This window comes from Nasonia vitripennis (genome assembly GCF_009193385.2).
Source record: "Nasonia vitripennis strain AsymCx chromosome 3 unlocalized genomic scaffold, Nvit_psr_1.1 chr3_random0005, whole genome shotgun sequence".
Classification (NCBI taxonomy): Eukaryota; Metazoa; Arthropoda; class Insecta; order Hymenoptera; family Pteromalidae; genus Nasonia; species Nasonia vitripennis.
The window spans coordinates 139,571-166,460 of NW_022279624.1; positions in this window are offsets into that span (position 1 = coordinate 139,571).

Below are 26,890 nucleotides of genomic sequence, written 5' to 3' on the forward strand. Positions count from 1 at the left end.
AGTTATTCTTAAATGTGTACTCCAATGAATTCAGTAAGAAAAATAGAGATATTGTAATTATTCTGGCCGTGGTATAAGATATAATGTGCGAAAACATGATTTGCAGCTTTCAGCCCCTATATACCCATGCTCCGCTCATCGGTACATATCGGGACAATTTTTAGTTATTCTTAAATGTATCCGCTAATAAATTCTGAAAGAAAACAGGGATATTGCAATTATTCTGCCGTAGCAGAAGATATAAGGTGCGAAAGCAGATTTGGGCAGCTTTTAGAACCCTCTATACCCATGTTCCGCTCATCGGTTCATATCGGGATTAATTTTTAGTTATTCTTAAATGTGTACTCCAATGAATTCAGTAAGAAAAATAGAGATATTGTAATTATTCTGGCCGTGGTATAAGATATAAGTGCGAAAACAGATTTGTGCAGCTTTCAGCGCCCTATATACCCATGCTCCGCTCATCGGTACATATCGGGACAAATTTTTAGTTATTCTTAAATGTATCCCTAATAAATTCTGAAAGAAAATCAGGGATATTGCAATTATTCTAGCCGTAGCAGAAGATATAAGGTGCGAAAGCACGATTCGGTCAGCTTTTAGAACCCTCTATACCCATGTTCCGCTCATCGGATCATATCGGGATTAATTTTTAGTTATTCTTCAATGTGTACTCCAATAAATTCGGAAGAAAAAGAGGATATTTAAATTACCCTGGCCGTGGCAGAAGATATAAAGTGCGAAAACACGTTTCGGTCAGCTTTTAGAACCCTCTATACCCATGTTCCGCTCATCGGTTCATATCGGGATTAATTTTTAGTTATTCTTCAATATGTACTCCAATAAATTCTGAAAGTAAATCAGGGCTATTGCAATTATTCTGGCCGTGGTAGAAGATATAAGGTGCGAGAACACGATTAGGGCAGCTTTTAGAACCCTCTATACCCATGTTCCGCTCATCATTCATATCGGGATTAATTTTTAGTTATTCTTCAATGTGTACTCCAATAAATTCGGAAAGAAAAGAGGGATATTAATTACCTGGCCGTGGCAGAAGATATAAGTGCGAAAACACGAGTTGTGCAGCTTTTAGAACCCGTTATACCCATGTTCGCTCATCGGTTCATATCGGTACTAATTTTTAGTTATTCTTAAATGTGTGCTCCAATACATTCTGAAAGAAAATCAGGTCAATTGCAATTATTCTGGCCGTGGTAGAAGATATAAGGTGCGAAAGCACAATTTGGGCAGCTTTTAGAACCCTCTATACCCATGTTCCGCTCATCGGTTCATATCGGGATTAATTTTTAGTTATTCTTCAATATGTACTCCAATAAATTCTGAAAGTAAATCAGGGCTATTGCAATTATTCTGGCCGTGGTAGAAGTTATAAGGTGCGAAACACAGTTGTGCAGCTTTTAGAACCCTTTATACCCATGTTCGCTCATCGGTTCATATCGGGATTATTTTTTAGTTATTCTTCAATATGTACTCCAATAAATTCTGAAAGTAAATCAGGGCTATTGCAATTATTCTGGCCGTGGTAGAAGTTATAAGGTGCGAGAACACGATTCGGGAAGCTTTTAGAACCCTTTATACCCATGCTCCGCTCATCGGTTCATATCGGGACTAATTTTTAGTTATTCTTAAATGTGTCCTCGAATAAATTCAGAAAGAGAATCAAGGATATTGCAATTATTCTGGCCGTGGTATAAGATATAAGGTGCGAGAACACGATTCGGGAAGCTTTCAGCGCCCTATATACCCATGCTCCGCTCATCGGTACATATCGGGACAATTTTTAGTTATTCTTAAATGTATCCGCTAAGAAATTCTGAAAGAAAACAGGGATATTGCTATTATTCTAGCCGTAGCAGAAGATATAAGGTGCGAAAGCACGATTCGATCAGCTTTTAGAACCCTCTATACCCATGTTCTGCTCATCGGTTCATATCGGGATTAATTTTTAGTTATTCTTAAATGTGTATTCCAATAAATTCAGAAAGAAAATCAGGGATATTGCAATTATTCTGGTCGTGGTAGAAGATATAAGGTGCGAAAGCATGATTTGGGCAGTTTTTAGAACCCTCTATACCCATGTTCCGCTCATCGGTTCATATCGGGATTAATTTTTAGTTATTCGTCAATATGTACTCCAATAAATTCTGAAAGTAAATCAGGGCTATTGCAATTATTCTGGCCGTGGTATAAGTTATAAGGTGCGAGAACACGATTCGGGAAGCTTTTAGAACCCTTTATACCCATGCTCCGCTCATCGGTTCATGTCGGGACTAATTTTTAGTTATTCTTAAATGTGTCCTCGAATAAATTCAGAAAGAGAATCAAGGATATTGCAATTATTCTGGCCGTGGTATAAGATATAAGGTGCGAAAACACGTTTTGGGCAGCTTTCAGCGCCCTCTATACCCATGTTCCGTTCATCGGTACATGTCTGTACTAATTTTTATTATTCTCAAATGTGTCCTCCAATAAATTCTGAGACAAGATCAGGGCTATTGTAATTATTCTGGCCGTGGTAGAAGATATAAGGTGCGAAAACATGATTCGGGCAGCTTTCAGAACCCTTTATACCCATGCTCCGCTCCTTGGTTCATATAGGGACTAATTTTTAGTTATTCTTAAATGTGTACTCCAATGAATTCAGTAAGAAAAATAGAGATATTGTAATTATTCTGGCCGTGGTATAAGATATAATGTGCGAAAACATGATTTCTGCAGCTTTCAGCGCCCTATATACCCATGCTCCGCTCATCGGTACATATCGGGACAAATTTTTAGTTATTCTTAAATGTATCCGCTAATAAATTCTGAAAGAAAAACAGGGATATTGCAATTATTCTAGCCGTAGCAGAAGATATAAGGTGCGAAAGCACGATTCGGTCAGCTTTTAGAACCCTCTATACCCATGCTCCGCTCCTTGGTTCATATAGGGACTAATTTTTAGTTATTCTTAAATGTGTACTCCAATGAATTCAGTAGGAAAAATAGAGATATTGTAATTATTCTGGCCGTGGTATAAGATATAAGGTGCGAAAACATGATTTTGCAGCTTTCAGCGCCCTATATACCCATGCTCCGCTCATCGGTACATATCGGGACAAATTTTTAGTTATTCTTAAATGTATCCGCTAATAAATTCTGAAAGAAAAACAGGGATATTGCTATTATTCTAGCCGTAGCAGAAGATATAAGGTGCGAAAGCACGATTCGATCAGCTTTTAGAACCCTCTATACCCATGTTCTGCTCATCGGTTCATATCGGGATTAATTTTTAGTTATTCTTAAATGTGTATTCCAATAAATTCAGAAAGAAAATCAGGGATATTGCAATTATTCTGGTCGTGGTAGAAGATATAAGGTGCGAAAGCACAATTTGGGCAGTTTTTAGAACCCTCTATACCCATGTTCCACTCATCGGTTCATATCGGGATTAATTTTTAGTTGTTCTTAAATGTGTATTCCAATAAATTCTGAAAGAAAATCAGGGATATTGCAATTAGTCTGGTCGTGGTAGAAGATATAAGGTGCGAAAGCACAATTTGGGCAGTTTTTAGAACCCTCTATACCCATGTCCACTCATCGGTTCATATCGGGATTAATTTTTGGTTGTTCTTAAATGTGTATTCCAATAAATTCTGAAAGAAATCAGGGATATTGCAATTATTCTGGCCGTGGTAGAAGATATAAGGTGCGAAAGCATGATTTGGGCAGTTTTAGAACCCTCTATACCCATGTTCCGCTCATCGGTTCATATCGGGATTAATTTTTAGTTATTCTTCAATATGTACTCCAATAAATTCTGAAAGTAAATCAGGGCTATTGCAATTATTCTGGCCGTGGTATAAGTTATAAGGTGCGAGAACACGATTCGGGAAGCTTTTAGAACCCTTTATACCCATGCTCCGCTCATCGGTTCATGTCGGGACTAATTTTTAGTTATTCTTAAATGTGTCCTCGAATAAATTCAGAAAGAAAAACAGGGATATTGCTATTATTCTAGCCGTAGCAGAAGATATAAGGTGCGAAAGCACGATTCGATCAGCTTTTAGAACCCTCTATACCCATGTTCTGCTCATCGGTTCATATCGGGATTAATTTTTAGTTATTCTTAAATGTGTATTCCAATAAATTCAGAAAGAAAATCAGGGATATTGCAATTATTCTGGTCGTGGTAGAAGATATAAGGTGCGAAAGCACAATTTGGGCAGTTTTTAGAACCCTCTATACCCATGTTCCACTCATCGGTTCATATCGGGATTAATTTTTAGTTGTTCTTAAATGTGTATTCCAATAAATTCTGAAAGAAAATCAGGGATATTGCAATTATTCTGGCCGTGGTAGAAGATATAAGGTGCGAAAGCATGATTTGGGTAGTTTTTAGAACCCTCTATACCCATGTTCCACTCATCGGTTCATATCGGGATTAATTTTTAGTTGTTCTTAAATGTGTATTCCAATAAATTCTGAAAGAAAATCAAGGATATTGCAATTATTTGAGCCGTAGAAGAAGATATAAGGTGGGAAAACACGATTCGGTCAGCTTTTAGAACCCTGTATACCCATGTTCCGCTCATCGGTTCATATCGGGATTAATTTTTAGTTATTCTTGAATGTGTACTCCAATAAATTCGGAAAGGAAAAGAGGGATATTTAAATTACCCTGGCCGTGGCAGAAGATATAAAGTGCGAAACACAATTTGGGCAGCTTTCAGCGCCCTCTATACCCATGCTCCACTCATCGGTTCATATCGGGATTAATTTTTGGTTGTTCTTAAATGTGTATTCCAATAAATTCTGAAAGAAAATCAGGGATATTGCAATTATTCTGGCCGTGGTAGAAGATATAAGGTGCGAAAGCATGATTTGGGCAGTTTTTAGAACCCTCTATACCCATGTTCCGCTCATCGGTTCATATCGGGATTAATTTTTAGTTTTCTTAAATGTGTATTCCAATAAATTCTGAAAGAAAATCAGGGATATTGCAATTATCTGGTCGTGGTAGAAGATATAAGGTGCGAAAGCACAATTTGGGCAGTTTTTAGAACCCTCTATACCCATGTTCCACTCATCGGTTCATATCGGGATTAATTTTTAGTTGTTCTTAAATGTGTATTCCAATAAATTCTGAAAGAAAATCAAGGATATTGCAATTATTTGAGCCGTAGAGAAGATATAAGGTGGGAAAACACGATTCGGTCAGCTTTTAGAACCCTGTATACCCATGTTCCGCTCATCGGTTCATATCGGGATTAATTTTTAGTTATTCTTGAATGTGTACTCCAATAAATTCGGAAAGGAAAAGAGGGATATTTAAATTACCCTGGCCGTGGCAGAAGATATAAAGTGCGAAAGCACAATTTGGGCAGCTTTCAGCGCCCTCTATACCCATGCTCCACTCATCGGTTCATATCGGGATTAATTTTTGGTTGTTCTTAAATGTGTATTCCAATAAATTCTGAAAGAAAATCAGGGATATTGCAATTATTCTGGCCGTGGTAGAAGATATAAGGTGCGAAAGCATGATTTGGGCAGTTTTTAGAACCCTCTATACCCATGTTCCGCTCATCGGTTCATATCGGGATTAATTTTTAGTTATTCTTCAATATGTACTCCAATAAATTCTGAAAGTAAATCAGGGCTATTGCAATTATTCTGGCCGTGGTATAAGTTATAAGGTGCGAGAACACGATTCGGGAAGCTTTTAGAACCCTTTATACCCATGCTCCGCTCATCGGTTCATGTCGGGACTAATTTTTAGTTATTCTTAAATGTGTCCTCGAATAAATTCAGAAAGAAAATCAAGGATATTGCAATTATTCTGGCCGTGGTATAAGATATAAGGTGCGAAAGCACAATTTGGGCAGTTTTTAGAACCCTCTATACCCATGTTCCACTCATCGGTTCATATCGGGATTAATTTTTAGTTGTTCTTAAATGTGTATTCCAATAAATTCTGAAAGAAAATCAGGGATATTGCAATTAGTCTGGTCGTGGTAGAAGATATAAGGTGCGAAAGCACAATTTGGGCAGCTTTTAGAACCCTTATACCCATGTTTCGCTCATCGGTTCATATCGGGATTAATTTTTAGTTATTCTTCAATATGTACTCCAATAAATTCTGAAAGTAAATCAGGGCTATTGCAATTATTCTGGCCGTGGTAGAAGTTATAAGGTGCGAGAACACGATTCGGGAAGCTTTTAGAACCCTTTATACCCATGCTCCGCTCATCGGTTCATATCGGGACTAATTTTTAGTTATTCTTAAATGTGTCCTCGAATAAATTCAGAAAGAGAATCAAGGATATTGCAATTATTCTGGCCGTGGTATAAGATATAAGGTGCGAGAACACGATTCGGGAAGCTTTCAGCGCCCTATATACCCATGCTCCGCTCATCGGTACATATCGGGACAAATTTTTAGTTATTCTTAAATGTATCCGCTAAGAAATTCTGAAAGAAAAACAGGGATATTGCTATTATTCTAGCCGTAGCAGAAAATATAAGGTGCGAAAGCACGATTCGATCAGCTTTTAGAACCCTCTATACCCATGTTCTGCTCATCGGTTCATATCGGGATTAATTTTTAGTTATTCTTAAATGTGTATTCCAATAAATTCAGAAAGAAAATCAGGGATATTGCAATTATTCTGGTCGTGGTAGAAGATATAAGGTGCGAAAGCATGATTTGGGCAGTTTTTAGAACCCTCTATACCCATGTTCCGCTCATCGGTTCATATCGGGATTAATTTTTAGTTATTCTTCAATATGTACTCCAATAAATTCTGAAAGTAAATCAGGGCTATTGCAATTATTCTGGCCGTGGTATAAGATATAAGGTGCGAAAGCACAATTTGGGCAGTTTTTAGAACCCTCTATACCCATGTTCCACTCATCGGTTCATGTCGGGACTAATTTTTAGTTATTCTTAAATGTGTCCTCGAATAAATTCAGAAAGAGAATCAAGGATATTGCAATTATTCTGGCCGTGGTATAAGATATAAGGTGCGAAAACACGTTTTGGGCAGCTTTCAGCGCCCTCTATACCCATGTTCCGTTCATCGGTACATGTCTGTACTAATTTTTAATTATTCTCAAATGTGTCCTCCAATAAATTCTGAGACAAGATCAGGGCTATTTAATTATTCTGGCCGTGGTAGAAGATATAAGGTGCGAAAACATGATTCGGGCAGCTTTCAGAACCCTTTATACCCATGCTCCGCTCCTTGGTTCATATAGGGACTAATTTTTAGTTATTCTTAAATGTGTACTCCAATGAATTCAGTAAGAAAAATAGAGATATTGTAATTATTCTGGCCGTGGTATAAGATATAATGTGCGAAAACATGATTTCTGCAGCTTTCAGCGCCTATATACCCATGCTCCGCTCATCGGTACATATCGGGACAAATTTTTAGTTATTCTTAAATGTATCCGCTAATAAATTCTGAAAGAAAAACAGGGATATTGCAATTATTCTAGCCGTAGCAGAAGATATAAGGTGCGAAAGCACGATTCGGTCAGCTTTTAGAACCCTCTTACCCATGCTCCGCTCCTTGGTTCATATAGGGACTAATTTTTAGTTATTCTTAAATGTGTACTCCAATGAATTCAGTAGGAAAAATAGAGATATTGTAATTATTCTGGCCGTGGTATAAGATATAAGGAGCGAAAACATGATTTGTGCAGCTTTCAGCGCCCTATATACCCATGCTCCGCTCATCGGTACATATCGGGACAAATTTTTAGTTATTCTTAAATGTATCCGCTAAGAAATTCTGAAAGAAAAACAGGGATATTGCTATTATTCTAGCCGTAGCAGAAGATATAAGGTGCGAAAGCACGATTCGATCAGCTTTTAGAACCCTCTATACCCATGTTCTGCTCATCGGTTCATATCGGGATTAATTTTTAGTTATTCTTAAATGTGTATTCCAATAAATTCAGAAAGAAAATCAGGGATATTGCAATTATTCTGGTCGTGGTAGAAGATATAAGGTGCGAAAGCACAATTTGGGCAGTTTTTAGAACCCTCTATACCCATGTTCCACTCATCGGTTCATATCGGGATTAATTTTTAGTTGTTCTTAAATGTGTATTCCAATAAATTCTGAAAGAAAATCAGGGATATTGCAATTAGTCTGGTCGTGGTAGAAGATATAAGGTGCGAAAGCACAATTTGGGCAGTTTTTAGAACCCTCTATACCCATGTTCCACTCATCGGTTCATATCGGGATTAATTTTTGTTGTTCTTAAATGTGTATTCCAATAAATTCTGAAAGAAAATCAGGGATATTGCAATTATTCTGGCCGTGGTAGAAGATATAAGGTGCGAAAGCATGATTTGGGCAGTTTTTAGAACCCTCTATACCCATGTTCCGCTCATCGGTTCATATCGGGATTAATTTTTAGTTATTCTTCAATATGTACTCCAATAAATTCTGAAAGTAAATCAGGGCTATTGCAATTATTCTGGCCGTGGTATAAGTTATAAGGTGCGAGAACACGATTCGGGAAGCTTTTAGAACCCTTTATACCCATGCTCCGCTCATCGGTTCATGTCGGGACTAATTTTTAGTTATTCTTAAATGTGTCCTCGAATAAATTCAGAAAGAAAAACAGGGATATTGCTATTATTCTAGCCGTAGCAGAAGATATAAGGTGCGAAAGCACGATTCGTCAGCTTTTAGAACCCTCTATACCCATGTTCGCTCATCGGTTCATATCGGGATTAATTTTTAGTTATTCTTAAATGTGTATTCCAATAAATTCAGAAAGAAAATCAGGGATATTGCAATTATTCTGGTCGTGGTAGAAGATATAAGGTGCGAAAGCACAATTTGGGCAGTTTTTAGAACCCTCTATACCCATGTTCCACTCATCGGTTCATATCGGGATTAATTTTTAGTTTTCTTAAATGTGTATTCCAATAAATTCTGAAAGAAAATCAGGGATATTGCAATTATTCTGGCCGTGGTAGAAGATATAAGGTGCGAAAGCATGATTTGGGCAGTTTTTAGAACCCTCTATACCCATGTTCCACTCATCGGTTCATATCGGGATTAATTTTTAGTTGTTCTTAAATGTGTATTCCAATAAATTCTGAAAGAAAATCAAGGATATTGCAATTATTTGAGCCGTAGAAGAAGATATAAGGTGGAAAACACGATTCGGTCAGCTTTTAGAACCCTTATACCCATGTTCCGCTCATCGGTTCATATCGGGATTAATTTTTAGTTATTCTTGAATGTGTACTCCAATAAATTCGAAAGGAAAAAGGGATATTTAATTATCTGGCCGTGGCAGAAGATATAAAGTGCGAAAGCACAATTTGGGCAGCTTTCAGCGCCCTCTATACCCATGCTCCACTCATCGGTTCATATCGGGATTAATTTTTGTTGTTCTTAAATGTGTATTCCAATAAATTCTGAAAGAAAATCAGGGATATTGCAATTATTCTGGCCGTGGTAGAAGATATAAGGTGCGAAAGCATGATTTGGGCAGTTTTTAGAACCCTCTATACCCATGTTCCGCTCATCGGTTCATATCGGGATTAATTTTTAGTTGTTCTTAAATGTGTATTCCAATAAATTCTGAAAGAAAATCAGGGATATTGCAATTATTCTGGTCGTGGTAGAAGATATAAGGTGCGAAAGCACAATTTGGGCAGTTTTTAGAACCCTCTATACCCATGTTCCACTCATCGGTTCATATCGGGATTAATTTTTAGTTGTTCTTAAATGTGTATTCCAATAAATTCTGAAAGAAAATCAGGGATATTGCAATTATTCTGGCCGTGGTAGAAGATATAAGGTGCGAAAGCACGATTTGGGCAGTTTTTAGAACCCTCTATACCCATGTTCCACTCATCGGTTCATATCGGGATTAATTTTTAGTTGTTCTTAAATGTGTATTCCAATAAATTCTGAAAGAAAATCAGGATATTGCAATTATTTGGCCGTGGAAGAAGATATAAGGTGCGAAAACACGATTCGGCAGCTTTTAGAACCCTTATACCCATGTTCCGCTCATCGGTTCATATCGGGATTAATTTTTAGTTATTCTTAATGTGTACTCCAATAAATTCGGAAAGAAAAGAGGATATTTAATTATCTGGCCGTGGCAGAAGATATAAGTGCGAAAGCACAATTTGGGCAGCTTTAGCCCTCTATACCCATGCTCCCTCATCGGTTCATATCGGGATTAATTTTTGTTGTTCTTAAATGTGTCCTCGAATAAATTCAGAAAGAAAAACAGGGATATTGCTATTATTCTAGCCGTAGCAGAAGATATAAGGTGCGAAAGCACGATTCGATCAGCTTTTAGAACCCTCTATACCCATGTTCTGCTCATCGGTTCATATCGGGATTAATTTTTAGTTATTCTTAAATGTGTATTCCAATAAATTCAGAAAGAAAATCAAGGATATTGCAATTATTCTGGCCGTGGTATAAGATATAAGGTGCGAGAACACGATTCGGGAAGCTTTCAGCGCCCTATATACCCATGCTCCGCTCATCGGTACATATCGGGACAAATTTTTAGTTATTCTTAAATGTATCCGCTAAGAAATTCTGAAAGAAAAACAGGGATATTGCTATTATTCTAGCCGTAGCAGAAAATATAAGGTGCGAAAGCACGATTCGATCAGCTTTTAGAACCCTCTATACCCATGTTCTGCTCATCGGTTCATATCGGGATTAATTTTTAGTTATTCTTAAATGTGTATTCCAATAAATTCAGAAAGAAAATCAGGGATATTGCAATTATTCTGGTCGTGGTAGAAGATATAAGGTGCGAAAGCATGATTTGGGCAGTTTTTAGAACCCTCTATACCCATGTTCCGCTCATCGGTTCATATCGGGATTAATTTTTAGTTATTCGTCAATATGTACTCCAATAAATTCTGAAAGTAAATCAGGGCTATTGCAATTATTCTGGCCGTGGTATAAGATATAAGGTGCGAAAGCACAATTTGGGCAGTTTTTAGAACCCTCTATACCCATGTTCCACTCATCGGTTCATGTCGGGACTAATTTTTAGTTATTCTTAAATGTGTCCTCGAATAAATTCAGAAAGAGAATCAAGGATATTGCAATTATTCTGGCCGTGGTATAAGATATAAGGTGCGAAAACACGTTTTGGGCAGCTTTCAGCGCCCTCTATACCCATGTTCCGTTCATCGGTACATGTCTGTACTAATTTTTAATTATTCTCAAATGTGTCCTCCAATAAATTCTGAGACAAGATCAGGGCTATTTAATTATTCTGGCCGTGGTAGAAGATATAAGGTGCGAAAACATGATTCGGGCAGCTTTCAGAACCCTTTATACCCATGCTCCGCTCCTTGGTTCATATAGGGACTAATTTTTAGTTATTCTTAAATGTGTACTCCAATGAATTCAGTAAGAAAAATAGAGATATTGTAATTATTCTGGCCGTGGTATAAGATATAATGTGCGAAAACATGATTTCTGCAGCTTTCAGCGCCCTATATACCCATGCTCCGCTCATCGGTACATATCGGGACAAATTTTTAGTTATTCTTAAATGTATCCGCTAATAAATTCTGAAAGAAAAACAGGGATATTGCAATTATTCTAGCCGTAGCAGAAGATATAAGGTGCGAAAGCACGATTCGGTCAGCTTTTAGAACCCTCTATACCCATGCTCCGCTCCTTGGTTCATATAGGGACTAATTTTTAGTTATTCTTAAATGTGTACTCCAATGAATTCAGTAGGAAAAATAGAGATATTGTAATTATTCTGGCCGTGGTATAAGATATAAGGAGCGAAAACATGATTTGTGCAGCTTTCAGCGCCCTATATACCCATGCTCCGCTCATCGGTACATATCGGGACAAATTTTTAGTTATTCTTAAATGTATCCGCTAAGAAATTCTGAAAGAAAAACAGGGATATTGCTATTATTCTAGCCGTAGCAGAAGATATAAGGTGCGAAAGCACGATTCGATCAGCTTTTAGAACCCTCTATACCCATGTTCTGCTCATCGGTTCATATCGGGATTAATTTTTAGTTATTCTTAAATGTGTATTCCAATAAATTCAGAAAGAAAATCAGGGATATTGCAATTATTCTGGTCGTGGTAGAAGATATAAGGTGCGAAAGCACAATTTGGGCAGTTTTTAGAACCCTCTATACCCATGTTCCACTCATCGGTTCATATCGGGATTAATTTTTAGTTGTTCTTAAATGTGTATTCCAATAAATTCTGAAAGAAAATCAGGGATATTGCAATTAGTCTGGTCGTGGTAGAAGATATAAGGTGCGAAAGCACAATTTGGGCAGTTTTTAGAACCCTCTATACCCATGTTCCACTCATCGGTTCATATCGGGATTAATTTTTGGTTGTTCTTAAATGTGTATTCCAATAAATTCTGAAAGAAAATCAGGGATATTGCAATTATTCTGGCCGTGGTAGAAGATATAAGGTGCGAAAGCATGATTTGGGCAGTTTTTAGAACCCTCTATACCCATGTTCCGCTCATCGGTTCATATCGGGATTAATTTTTAGTTATTCTTCAATATGTACTCCAATAAATTCTGAAAGTAAATCAGGGCTATTGCAATTATTCTGGCCGTGGTATAAGTTATAAGGTGCGAGAACACGATTCGGGAAGCTTTTAGAACCCTTTATACCCATGCTCCGCTCATCGGTTCATGTCGGGACTAATTTTTAGTTATTCTTAAATGTGTCCTCGAATAAATTCAGAAAGAAAAACAGGGATATTGCTATTATTCTAGCCGTAGCAGAAGATATAAGGTGCGAAAGCACGATTCGATCAGCTTTTAGAACCCTCTATACCCATGTTCTGCTCATCGGTTCATATCGGGATTAATTTTTAGTTATTCTTAAATGTGTATTCCAATAAATTCAGAAAGAAAATCAGGGATATTGCAATTATTCTGGTCGTGGTAGAAGATATAAGGTGCGAAAGCACAATTTGGGCAGTTTTTAGAACCCTCTATACCCATGTTCCACTCATCGGTTCATATCGGGATTAATTTTTAGTTGTTCTTAAATGTGTATTCCAATAAATTCTGAAAGAAAATCAGGGATATTGCAATTATTCTGGCCGTGGTAGAAGATATAAGGTGCGAAAGCATGATTTGGGCAGTTTTTAGAACCCTCTATACCCATGTTCCACTCATCGGTTCATATCGGGATTAATTTTTAGTTGTTCTTAAATGTGTATTCCAATAAATTCTGAAAGAAAATCAAGGATATTGCAATTATTTGAGCCGTAGAAGAAGATATAAGGTGGGAAAACACGATTCGGTCAGCTTTTAGAACCCTGTATACCCATGTTCCGCTCATCGGTTCATATCGGGATTAATTTTTAGTTATTCTTGAATGTGTACTCCAATAAATTCGGAAAGGAAAAGAGGGATATTTAAATTACCCTGGCCGTGGCAGAAGATATAAAGTGCGAAAGCACAATTTGGGCAGCTTTCAGCGCCCTCTATACCCATGCTCCACTCATCGGTTCATATCGGGATTAATTTTTGGTTGTTCTTAAATGTGTATTCCAATAAATTCTGAAAGAAAATCAGGGATATTGCAATTATTCTGGCCGTGGTAGAAGATATAAGGTGCGAAAGCATGATTTGGGCAGTTTTTAGAACCCTCTATACCCATGTTCCGCTCATCGGTTCATATCGGGATTAATTTTTAGTTGTTCTTAAATGTGTATTCCAATAAATTCTGAAAGAAAATCAGGGATATTGCAATTAGTCTGGTCGTGGTAGAAGATATAAGGTGCGAAAGCACAATTTGGGCAGTTTTTAGAACCCTCTACACCCATGTTCCACTCATCGGTTCATATCGGGATTAATTTTTAGTTGTTCTTAAATGTGTATTCCAATAAATTCTGAAAGAAAATCAAGGATATTGCAATTATTTGAGCCGTAGAAGAAGATATAAGGTGGGAAAACACGATTCGGTCAGCTTTTAGAACCCTGTATACCCATGTTCCGCTCATCGGTTCATATCGGGATTAATTTTTAGTTATTCTTGAATGTGTACTCCAATAAATTCGGAAAGGAAAAGAGGGATATTTAAATTACCCTGGCCGTGGCAGAAGATATAAAGTGCGAAAGCACAATTTGGGCAGCTTTCAGCGCCCTCTATACCCATGCTCCACTCATCGGTTCATATCGGGATTAATTTTTGGTTGTTCTTAAATGTGTCCTCGAATAAATTCAGAAAGAAAAACAGGGATATTGCTATTATTCTAGCCGTAGCAGAAGATATAAGGTGCGAAAGCACGATTCGATCAGCTTTTAGAACCCTCTATACCCATGTTCTGCTCATCGGTTCATATCGGGATTAATTTTTAGTTATTCTTAAATGTGTATTCCAATAAATTCAGAAAGAAAATCAGGGATATTGCAATTATTCTGGTCGTGGTAGAAGATATAAGGTGCGAAAGCACAATTTGGGCAGCTTTTAGAACCCTCTATACCCATGTTCCGCTCATCGGTTCATGTCGGGACTAATTTTTAGTTATTCTTAAATGTGTCCTCGAATAAATTCAGAAAGAAAATCAAGGATATTGCAATTATTCTGGCCGTGGTATAAGATATAAGGTGCGAAAGCACAATTTGGGCAGTTTTTAGAACCCTCTATACCCATGTTCCACTCATCGGTTCATATCGGGATTAATTTTTAGTTGTTCTTAAATGTGTATTCCAATAAATTCTGAAAGAAAATCAGGGATATTGCAATTAGTCTGGTCGTGGTAGAAGATATAAGGTGCGAAAGCACAATTTGGGCAGCTTTTAGAACCCTTTATACCCATGTTTCGCTCATCGGTTCATATCGGGATTAATTTTTAGTTATTCTTCAATATGTACTCCAATAAATTCTGAAAGTAAATCAGGGCTATTGCAATTATTCTGGCCGTGGTAGAAGTTATAAGGTGCGAGAACACGATTCGGGAAGCTTTTAGAACCCTTTATACCCATGCTCCGCTCATCGGTTCATATCGGGACTAATTTTTAGTTATTCTTAAATGTGTCTTCGAATAAATTCAGAAAGAGAATCAAGGATATTGCAATTATTCTGGCCGTGGTATAAGATATAAGGTGCGAGAACACGATTCGGGAAGCTTTCAGCGCCCTATATACCCATGCTCCGCTCATCGGTACATATCGGGACAAATTTTTAGTTATTCTTAAATGTATCCGCTAAGAAATTCTGAAAGAAAAACAGGGATATTGCTATTATTCTAGCCGTAGCAGAAGATATAAGGTGCGAAAGCACGATTCGATCAGCTTTTAGAACCCTCTATACCCATGTTCTGCTCATCGGTTCATATCGGGATTAATTTTTAGTTATTCTTAAATGTGTATTCCAATAAATTCAGAAAGAAAATCAGGGATATTGCAATTATTCTGGTCGTGGTAGAAGATATAAGGTGCGAAAGCATGATTTGGGCAGTTTTTAGAACCCTCTATACCCATGTTCCGCTCATCGGTTCATATCGGGATTAATTTTTAGTTATTCGTCAATATGTACTCCAATAAATTCTGAAAGTAAATCAGGGCTATTGCAATTATTCTGGCCGTGGTATAAGTTATAAGGTGCGAGAACACGATTCGGGAAGCTTTTAGAACCCTTTATACCCATGCTCCGCTCATCGGTTCATGTCGGGACTAATTTTTAGTTATTCTTAAATGTGTCCTCGAATAAATTCAGAAAGAGAATCAAGGATATTGCAATTATTCTGGCCGTGGTATAAGATATAAGGTGCGAAAACACGTTTTGGGCAGCTTTCAGCGCCCTCTATACCCATGTTCCGTTCATCGGTACATGTCTGTACTAATTTTTAATTATTCTCAAATGTGTCCTCCAATAAATTCTGAGACAAGATCAGGGCTATTGTAATTATTCTGGCCGTGGTAGAAGATATAAGGTGCGAAAACATGATTCGGGCAGCTTTCAGAACCCTTTATACCCATGCTCCGCTCCTTGGTTCATATAGGGACTAATTTTTAGTTATTCTTAAATGTGTACTCCAATGAATTCAGTAAGAAAAATAGAGATATTGTAATTATTCTGGCCGTGGTATAAGATATAAGGTGCGAAAACACGTTTTCTGCAGCTTTCAGCGCCTATACCCATGCTCCGCTCATCGGTTCATATCGGGACTAATTTTTAGTTATTCTTAAATGTGTACTCCAATAAATTCAGAAAGAAAAATAGAGATATTGTAATTATTCTGGCCGTGGTATAAGATATAAGGTGCGAAAAACACGATTTGTGCAGCTTTTAGAACCCTCTATACCCATGTCCGCTCATCGGTTCATATCGGGATTAATTTTTAGTTATTCTTAAATGTATCCGCTAATAAATTCTGAAAGAAAATCAGGGATATTGCAATTATTCTGGCCGTAGCAGAAGATATAAGGTGCGAAAGCACGATTCGCAGCTTTTAGAACCCTCTATACCCATGTTCCGCTCATCGTTCATATCGGGATTAATTTTTAGTTATTCTTAAATGTGTATTCCAATAAATTCAGAAAAAAAATCAGGGATATTGCAATTATTCTGGCCGTGGTAGAAGATATAAGGTGCGAAAGCACAATTTGGGCAGCTTTTTAGAACCCTCTATACCCATGTTCCGCTCATCGGTTCATATCGGGATTAATTTTTAGTTATTCTTAATGTTACTCCAATAAATCGGAAAGAAAAGAGGGATATTTAAATTACCCTGGCCGTGGCAGAAGATAAGTGCGAAACACAGTTGTGCACTTTAGAACCCTTTATACCCATGTTTCCGCTCATCGGTTCATATCGGGATTAATTTTTAGTTATTCTTCAATGGTATCCAATAAATTCGAAAGAAAAAGGGATATTGAAATTACCCTGGCCGTGGCAGAAGATATAAGTGCGAAAACACGATTGGGACACTTTTAGAACCCTTATACCCATGTTCCGCTCATCGGTTCATATCGGGATTAATTTTTAGTTATTCTTCAATGTGTACTCCAATAAATTCGAAAGGAAAATAGGGATATTGCTAATTATTCTGGCCGTGGTAGAAGATATAAGGTGCGAAAGCACAGATTTGGGCAGCTTTTAGAACCTCTATACCCATGTTCCGCTCATCATATATCGGGATTAATTTTTAGTTATTCTTCAATTGTACTCCAATAAATTCGGAAAGGAAAAGAGGGATATTGTAATTATTCTGGCCGTGGCAGAAGATATAAAGTGCGAAAACACGATTGGCAGCTTTTAGAACCCTCTATACCCATGTTCCGCTCATCGGTTCATATCGGGATTAATTTTTAGTTATTCTTAATGTGTACTCCAATAAATTCTGAAAGAAAAAGAGGGATATTAAATTATCTGGCCGTGGCAGAAGATATAAAGTGCGAAAACACGATTTGGTCAGCTTTTAGAACCCTTTATACCATGTTTCGCTCATCGGTTCATATCGGGATAATTTTTAGTTATTCTTAAATGTGTCTCCAATAAATTCTGAAAGAAAATCAGGGATATTCAATTATCTGGCCGTGGTAGAAGATATAAGGTGCGAAAACACGATTGGCACTTAGGCCCTTATACCCATGTTCCGCTCATCGGTTCATATCGGGATTAATTTTAGTTATTCTTAAATGTTACTTCCAATAAATTCTGAAAGAAAATCAGGGATATTGCAATTATTCTGGTCGTGGTAGAAGATATAAGGTACGAAAGCACAATTTGGGCAGCTTTTAGAACCCACTATACCCATGTTCCGCTCATCACTTCATATCGGGATTAATTTTTAGTTATTCTTCAATGTGTACTCCAATAAATTCGGAAAGGAAAAGAGGGATATTTATATTACCCTGGCCGTGGCAGAAGATATAAAGTGCGAAAACACGAGTTGTGCAGCTTTTAGACCCTTTATACCCATGTTTCGCTCATCGGTTCATATCGGTACTAATTTTTTAGTTATTCTTAAATGTGTGCTCCAATAAATTCTGAAAGAAAATCAAGGATATTGCAATTATTTGAGCCGTAGCAGAAGATATAAGGTGGGAAAGCACAATTTGGGCAGCTTTAGCGCCCTTTATACCCATGTTCCGCTCATCGGTACATATCGGACTAATTTTTAATTATTCTTAATGTGTCCTCAATAAATTCTGAAAAAATCAGGGATATTGTAATTATTCTGGCCGTGGTAGAAAGATATAAGGTGCGAAACACGATTTGGGCAGCTTTTAGAACCCTTTATACCCATGCTCCGCTCATTGTTCATATCGGGATAATTTTTAGTTATTCTTAAATGTGTACTCCAATGAATTCGTAAGAAAATAGGATATTGTAATTATTCTGGCCGTGGTATAAGATATAAGGTGCGAAAACACGATTTGTGCAGCTTTCAGCGCCCTATATACCCATGCTCCGCTCATCGGTACATATCGGACAAATTTTTAGTTATTCTTAAATGTATCCCTAATAAATTCTGAAAGAAAACAGGGATATTGCAATTATTCTGGCCGTGGCAGAAGATATAAGGTGCGAAAGCACGATTCGGCAGCTTTAGAACCCTCTATACCCATGTTCCGCTCATCGGTTCATATCGGGATTAATTTTTAGTTATTCTTCAATGTGTACTCCAATAAATTCGAAAGAAAATAGGATATTTAATTACTCTGGCCGTGGCAGAAGATATAAAGGTGCGAAAACACGATTTGGTCAGCTTTTAGAACCCTCTATACCCATGTCCGCTCATCGGTTCATATCGGATTAATTTTTAGTTATTCTTAAATGTGTATTCCAATAAATTCTGAAGAAAAATCAGGGATATTGCAATTATTCTGGCCGGTAGAAGATATAAGGTGCGAAAACACGATTGGCAGCTTTTAAACCTCTATACCCATGTTCCGCTCATCGGTTCATATCGGATTAATTTTTAGTTATTCTTAAATGTATTCCAATAAATTCTGAAAGAAAATCAGGGATATTGCAATTATTCTGGCGTGGTAGAAGATATAAGGTGCGAAAACACGATTTGGGCAGCTTTTAGAACCCTCTATACCCATGTTCCGCTCATCGGTTCATATCGGGACTAATTTTTAGTTATTCTTAAATGTATCCAATAAATTCTGAAAGAAAATCAGGGATATTGCAATTATTCTGGCCGTGGTAGAAGATATAAGGTGCGAAAGCACAATTTGGGCAGCTTTTAGAATCCTTTATACCCATGCTCCGCTCATCGGTACATATCGGGACAAATTTTTCGTTATTCTTAAATGTGTCCTCCAATACATTCTGAAAGAAAATCAGGGCTATTGCAATTATTCTGGCCGTGGTAGAAGATATAAGGTGCGAAAACACGATTTGGGCAGCTTTTAGAACCCTCTATACCCATGCTCCGCTCATCGGTTCATATCGGGATTAATTTTTAGTTATTCTTCAATATGTACTCCAATAAATTCTGAAAGAAATCAGGGCTATTGCAATTATTCTGGCCGTGGTATAAGTATAAGGTGCGAAAACACGATTGGCAGCTTTTAGAACCCTCTATACCCATGTTCCGCTCATCGGTTCATATCGGGACTAATTTTTAATTATTCTTAAATGTGTCTCCAATAAATTCTGAAAGAAAATAAGGGATATTGCAATTATTCTGGCCGTAGCAGAAGATATAAGGTGCGAAAGCACGATTTGGGCAGCTTTTAGAACCCTCTATACCCATGTTCCGCTCATCGGTTCATATCGGGATTAATTTTTAGTTATTCTTAATGTGTACTCCAATAAATTCTGAAAGAAAATCAGGATATTGCAATTATTCTGGCCGTGGAGAAGATATAAGGTGGGAAAACACGATTTGGGCAGCTTTTAGAACCCTTATACCCATGTTCCGCTCATCGGTTCATATCGGGATTAATTTTTAGTTATTCTTCAATGTGTACTCCAATAAATTCGGAAAGGAAAAGAGGGATATTTAAATTACCCTGGCCGTGGCAGAAGTTATAAAGTGCGAAAACACTAGTTGTGCAGCTTTTAGAACCCTTTATACCCATGTTCCGCTCATCGGTTCATATCGGGATTAATTTTTAGTTATTCTTCAATGTGTACTCCAATAAATTCTGAAAGAAAATCAAGGGATATTGCAATTATTCTGGCCGTGGTAGAAGATATAAGTGCGAAAGCACAATTTGGGCAGCTTTAGAACCCTCTATACCCATGTCCGCTCATCTTCATATCGGGACTAATTTTAGTTATTCTTCAATGTGTCTCCAATAAATTCGAAAGGAAAAAGGGATATTTAAATTACCCTGGCCGTGGCAGAAGATATAAAGTGCGAAAACACGATTGTGCAGCTTTTAGAACCCTTATACCCATGTTCCGCTCATCGTTCATATCGGATTAATTTTTAGTTATTCTTAAATGTGTCTCCAATAAATTCTGAAAGAAAATCAGGGATATTGCAATTATTCTGGCCGTGGCAGAAGATATAAGGTGCGAAAGCACAATTGGGCAGCTTTTAGAACCCTCTATACCCATTTCCGCTCATCGGTTCATATCGGGATTAATTTTTAGTTATTCTTAAATGTACTCCAATAAATTCTGAAAGAAATCAGGGATATTGCAATTATTCTGGCCGTGGTAGAAGATATAAGGTGCGAAAACACGATTTGGCAGCTTTTAGAACCCTCTATACCCATGTTTCGCTCATCGGTTCATATCGGGATTAATTTTTAGTTATTCTTCAATATGTACTCCAATAAATTCTGAAAGTAAATCAGGGCTATTGCAATTATTCTGGCCGTGGTAGAAGATATAAGGTGCGAGAACACGATTGGGCAGCTTTTAGAACCCTTTATACCCATGTTCCGCTCATCGGTTCATATCGGGATTAATTTTAGTTATTCTTAATGTGTACTCCAATAAATTCGAAAGAGAAATCAAGGATATTGCAATTATTCTGGCCGTGGTAGAAGATATAAAGGTGCGAAAACACGATTTGGCAGCTTTAGAACCCTTTATACCCATGTCCGCTCATCGGTTCATATCGGACTATTTTTAATTATTCTCAAATGTGTCCTCCAATAAATTCTGAAGAAAGATGGGTATTGTAATTATCTGGCCGTGGTAGAAGATATAAGGTGCGAAAACATGATTCGGCAGCTTTCAGAACCCTTTATACCCATGCTCCGCTCCTTGGTTCATATGGGACTAATTTTTAGTTATTCTTAAATGTGTACTCCAATAATTCAGTAAGAAAAATAGAGGATATGTAATTATTCTGGCCGTGGTATAAGATATAAGTGCGAAAACATGATTTGTGCAGCTTTCAGCGCCCTATATACCCATGCTCCGCTCATCGGTACATATCGGGACAATTTTTAGTTATTCTTAAATGTATCCTAATAAATTCTGAAAGAAAAACAGGGATATTGCAATTATTCTAGCCGTAGCAGAAGATATAAGGTGCGAAAGCACGATTCGGTCAGCTTTTAGAACCCTCTATACCCATGTTCCGCTCATCGGTTCATATCGGGATTAATTTTTAGTTATTCTTCAATGTGTACTCCAATAAATTCGGAAAGAAAAGAGGGATATTTAAATTACCTGGCCGTGGCAGAAGATATAAAGTGCGAAAACACGTTGTGCAGCTTTTAGAACCCTTTATACCCATGTTCCGCTCATCGGTTCATATCGGATTAATTTTTAGTTATTCTTCAATGTGTCTCCAATAAATTCTGAAAGAAATCAGGATATTGCAATTATTCTGGCGTGGTAGAAGATATAAGGTCGAAAGCACATTTGGCAGCTTTTAGCCCTCTATACCCATGTTCGCTCATCATTCATATCGGATTAATTTTTAGTTATTCTTCAATGTGTACTCCAATAAATTCGAAAGGAAAAGAGGGATATTTAATTACCCTGGCCGTGGCAGAAGATATAAAGTGCGAAAACACGAGTTGTGCAGCTTTTAGAACCCTTTATACCCATGTTCGCTCATCGGTTCATATCGGTACTAATTTTTAGTTATTCTTAAATGTGTCTCCAATAAATTCTGAAAGAAAATCAAGGATATTGCAATTATTTGAGCCGTAGCAGAAGATATAAGGTGGGAAAGCACAATTTGGGCAGCTTTTCAGCCCCTCTATACCCATGTTCCGCTCATCGGTACATATCGGTACTAATTTTTAGTTATTCTTAAATGTGTCTCCAATAAATTCTGAAGAAAATCAGGGATATTGTAATTATTCTGGCCGTGGTAGAAGATATAAGGTGCGAAAACATGATTGGGCAGCTTTTAGAATCCTTTATACCCATGCTCCGCTCATCGGTTCATATCGGGACTAATTTTTAGTTATTCTTAAATGTGTACTCCAATGAATTCTGAAAGAAAAATAGGGATATGTAATTATTCTGGCCGTGGTATAAGATATAAGGTGCGAAAACACGATTTGGGCAGCTTTCAGCCCCTTATACCCATGCTCCGCTCATCGGTACATATCGGGACAATTTTTAGTTATTCTTAAATGTATCCCAATAAATTCTGAAAGAAAAACAGGGATATTGCAATTATTCTGGCCGTAGCAGAAGATATAAGGTGCGAAAGCACGATTGGCAGCTTTTAGAACCCTCTATACCCATGTTCCGCTCATCGGTTCATATCGGGATTAATTTTTAGTTATTCTTAAATGTGTATCCAATAAATTCTGAAAGAAAATCAGGGATATTGCAATTATTCTGGCCGTGGTAGAAGATATAAGGTGCGAAAGCACAATTTGGGCAGTTTTTAGAACCCTCTATACCCATGTTCGCTCATCGGTTCATATCGGGACTAATTTTTAGTTATTCTTAAATGTGTACTCCAATAAATTCTGAAAGAAATCAAGGATATTGCAATTATTCTGGCCGTGGTAGAAGATATAAGGTGCGAAAACATGATTCGGGCAGCTTTAGAACCCTTTATACCCATGTCCGCTCATCGGTTCATATCGGGACTAATTTTTAGTTATTCTTAAATGTGTACTCCAATAAATTCAGAAAGAAAATAGAGGATATTTAATTATTCTGGCCGTGGTAGAAGATATAAGGTGCGAAAACATATTTGTGCAGCTTTTAGACCCTTATACCCATGTTCCGCTCATCGGTTCATATCGGGATAATTTTTAGTTATTCTTAAATGTATCCATAAAATTCTGAAAGAAAACAGGGATATTGCAATTATTCTGGCCGTGGCAGAAGATATAAGGTGCGAAAGCACGATTGGCAGCTTTTAGAACCCTTTATACCCATGTTCCGCTCATCGGTTCATATCGGGATTAATTTTTAGTTATTCTTCAATGTGTACTCCAATAAATTCTGAAAGAAAATCAGGGATATTGCAATTATTCTGGTCGTGGTAGAAGATATAAGGTGCGAAAGCACAATTTGGGCAGCTTTTAGAACCCTCTATACCCATGTTTCGCTCATCGGTTCATATCGGGACTAATTTTTAGTTATTCTTAAATGTGTCCTCCAATAAATTCTGAAAGAGAATCAAGGATATTGCAATTATTCTGGCCGTGGTATAAGATATAAGGTGCGAAAACACGTTTTGGGCAGTTTTTAGAACCCTCTATACCCATGTTTCGCTCATCGGTTCATGTCGGGACTAATTTTTAGTTATTCTTAAATGAGTCCTCCAATAAATTCAGAAAGAAAATCAGGGATATTGCAATTATTCTGGTCGTGGTAGAAGATATAAGGTGCGAAAGCACAATTTGGGCAGTTTTTAGAACCCTCTATACCCATGTTTCGCTCATCGGTTCATGTCGGGACTAATTTTTAGTTATTCTTAAATGAGTCCTCCAATAAATTCTGAAAGAGAATCAAGGATATTGCAATTATTCTGGCCGTGGTATAAGATATAAGGTGCGAAAACACGTTTTGGGCATCTTTCAGCGCCCTCTATACCCATGTTCCGCTCATCGGTTCATATCGGGATTAATTTTCAGTTGTTCTTAAATGTGTATTCCAATAAATTCTGAAAGAAAATCAGGGATATTGCAATTATTCTGGTCGTGGTAGAAGATATAAGGTGCGAAAGCACGATTCGGTCAGCTTTAGAACCCTCTATACCCATGTTCCGCTCATCGGTTCATATCGGGATTAATTTTTAGTTATTCTTCAATGCGTACTCCAATAAAATCGGAAAGAAAAAGAGGGATATTTAAATTACCCTGGCCGTGGCAGAAGTTATAAAGTGCGAAAACACTAGTTGTGCAGCTTTTAGAACCCTTTATACCCATGTTCCGCTCATCGGTTCATATCGGGATTAATTTTTAGTTATTCTTCAATGTGTACTCCAATAAATTCTGAAAGAAAATCAGGGATATTGCAATTATTCTGGTCGTGGTAGAAGATATAAGGTACGAAAGCACAATTTGGGCAGCTTTCAGCGCCCTCTATACCCATGTTCCGTTCATCGGTACATGTCTGTACTAATTTTTAATTATTCTCAAATGTGTCCTCCAATAAATTCTGAGACAAGATCAGGGCTATTGTAATTATTCTGGCCGTGGTAGAAGATATAAGGTGCGAAAACATGATTCGGGCAGCTTTGAGAACCCTTTATACCCATGCTCCGCTCCTTGGTTCATATAGGGACTAATTTTTAGTTATTCTTAAATGTGTACTCCAATGAATTCAGTAAGAAAAATAGAGATAATGTAATTATTCTGGCCGTGGTATAAGATATAAGGTGCGAAAACATGATTTGTGCAGCTTTCAGCGCCCTATATACCCATGCTCCGCTCATCGGTACATATCGGGACAAATTTTTAGTTATTCTTAAATGTATCCGCTAATAAATTCTGAAAGAAAAACAGGGATATTGCAATTATTCTAGCCGTAGCAGAAGATATAAGGTGCGAAAGCACGATTCGGTCAGCTTTTAGAACCCTCTATACCCATGTTCCGCTCATCGGTTCATATCGGGATTAATTTTTAGTTATTCTTCAATGTGTACTCCAATAAATTCGGAAAGAAAAAGAGGGATATTTAAATTACCCTGGCCGTGGCAGAAGATATAAAGTGCGAAAACACGTTTCGGTCAGCTTTTAGAACCCTCTATACCCATGTTCCGCTCATCGGTTCATATCGGGATTAATTTTTAGTTGTTCTTAAATGTGTATTCCAATAAATTCTGAAGAAAATCAAGGATATTGCAATTATTTGAGCCGTAGCAGATGATATAAGGTGCGAAAACACGATTCGGTCAGCTTTTAAAACCCTCTATATCCATGTTCCGCTCATCGGTTCATATCGGGATTAATTTTTAGTTATTCTTAAATGTGTATTCCAATAAATTCAGAAAGAAAATCAGGGATATTGCAAATTATTCTGGTCGTGGTAGAAGATATAAGGTGCGAAAGCACGATTTGGGCAGCTTTTAGAACCCTATATACCCATGCTCCGCTCATCGGTCATATCGGGACAATTTTAGTTATTCTTAAATGTTCCCAAAAATTCGAAAGAAAAAGGGATATTTATTATTCTGGCCGTGGCAGAAGATATAAGGTGCGAAACACGATTGGTCAGCTTTTAGAACCCTCTATACCCATGTTCCGCTCATCGGTTCATATCGGGATTAATTTTTAGTTATTCTTAATGTGTACTCCAATAAATTCTGAAAGAAAATCAGGGATATTGCAATTATTCTGGCCGTGGTAGAAGATATAAGGTGCGAAAGCACAATTTGGGCAGCTTTTAGAACCCTTTATACCCATGTTCGCTCATCGGTTCATATCGGGACTAATTTTTAGTTATTCTTAAATGTGTCTCCAATAAATTCGAAAGAGAATCAAGGGATATTGCAATTATTCTGGCCGTGGTAGAAGATATAAGGTGCGAAAACACGATTTGGGCATTTTCAGCCCTCTATACCCATGTTCCGCTCATCGGTTCATATCGGGATTAATTTTAGTTTTCTTAAATGTGTATTCCAATAAATTCTGAAAGAAAATCAAGGATATTGCAATTATTCTGGTCGTGGTAGAAGATATAAGGTGCGAAAGCACGATTCGGTCAGCTTTTATAACCCTCTATACCCATGTTCCGCTCATCGGTTCATATCGGGATTAATTTTAAGTTATTCTTAAATGTGTGCTCCAATAAATTCTGAAAGAAAATCAAGGATATTGCAATTATTTGAGCCGTAGCAGAAGATATAAGGTGCGAAAACACGATTTGTGCATTTTTCAGAGCCCTGTATACCCATGCTCCTCTCATCGGTACATATCGGGACAATTTTTAGTTATTCTTAAATGTGTATCCAATAAATTCTGAAAGAAAATCAGGGATATTGCAATTATTCTGGCCGTGGTAGAAGATATAAGGTGCGAAAAGCACGATTTGGCAGCTTTTAGAACCCTCTATACCCATGTTCCCTCATCGGTTCATATCGGGATTAATTTTTAGTTATTCTTAAATGTGTGCTCCAATAAATTCTGAAAGAAAATCAAGGATATTGCAATTATTTGAGCCGTAGCAGAAGATATAAGGTGGGAAAACACGATTCGGTCAGCTTTTAGAACCCTGTATACCCATGTTCCGCTCATCGGTTCATATCGGGATTAATTTTTAGTTATTCTTGAATGTGTACTCCAATAAATTCGGAAAGGAAAAGAGGATATTTAAATTACCCTGGCCGTGGCAGAAGATATAAAGTGCGAAAACACGATTTGGCAGCTTTTAGAACCCTTTATACCCATGTTTCGCTCATCGGTTCATATCGGGATTAATTTTTAGTTATTCTTCAATATGTACTCCAATAAATTCTGAAAGTAAATCAGGGCTATTGCAATTATTCTGGCCGTGGTAGAAGATATAAGGTGCGAAAACAC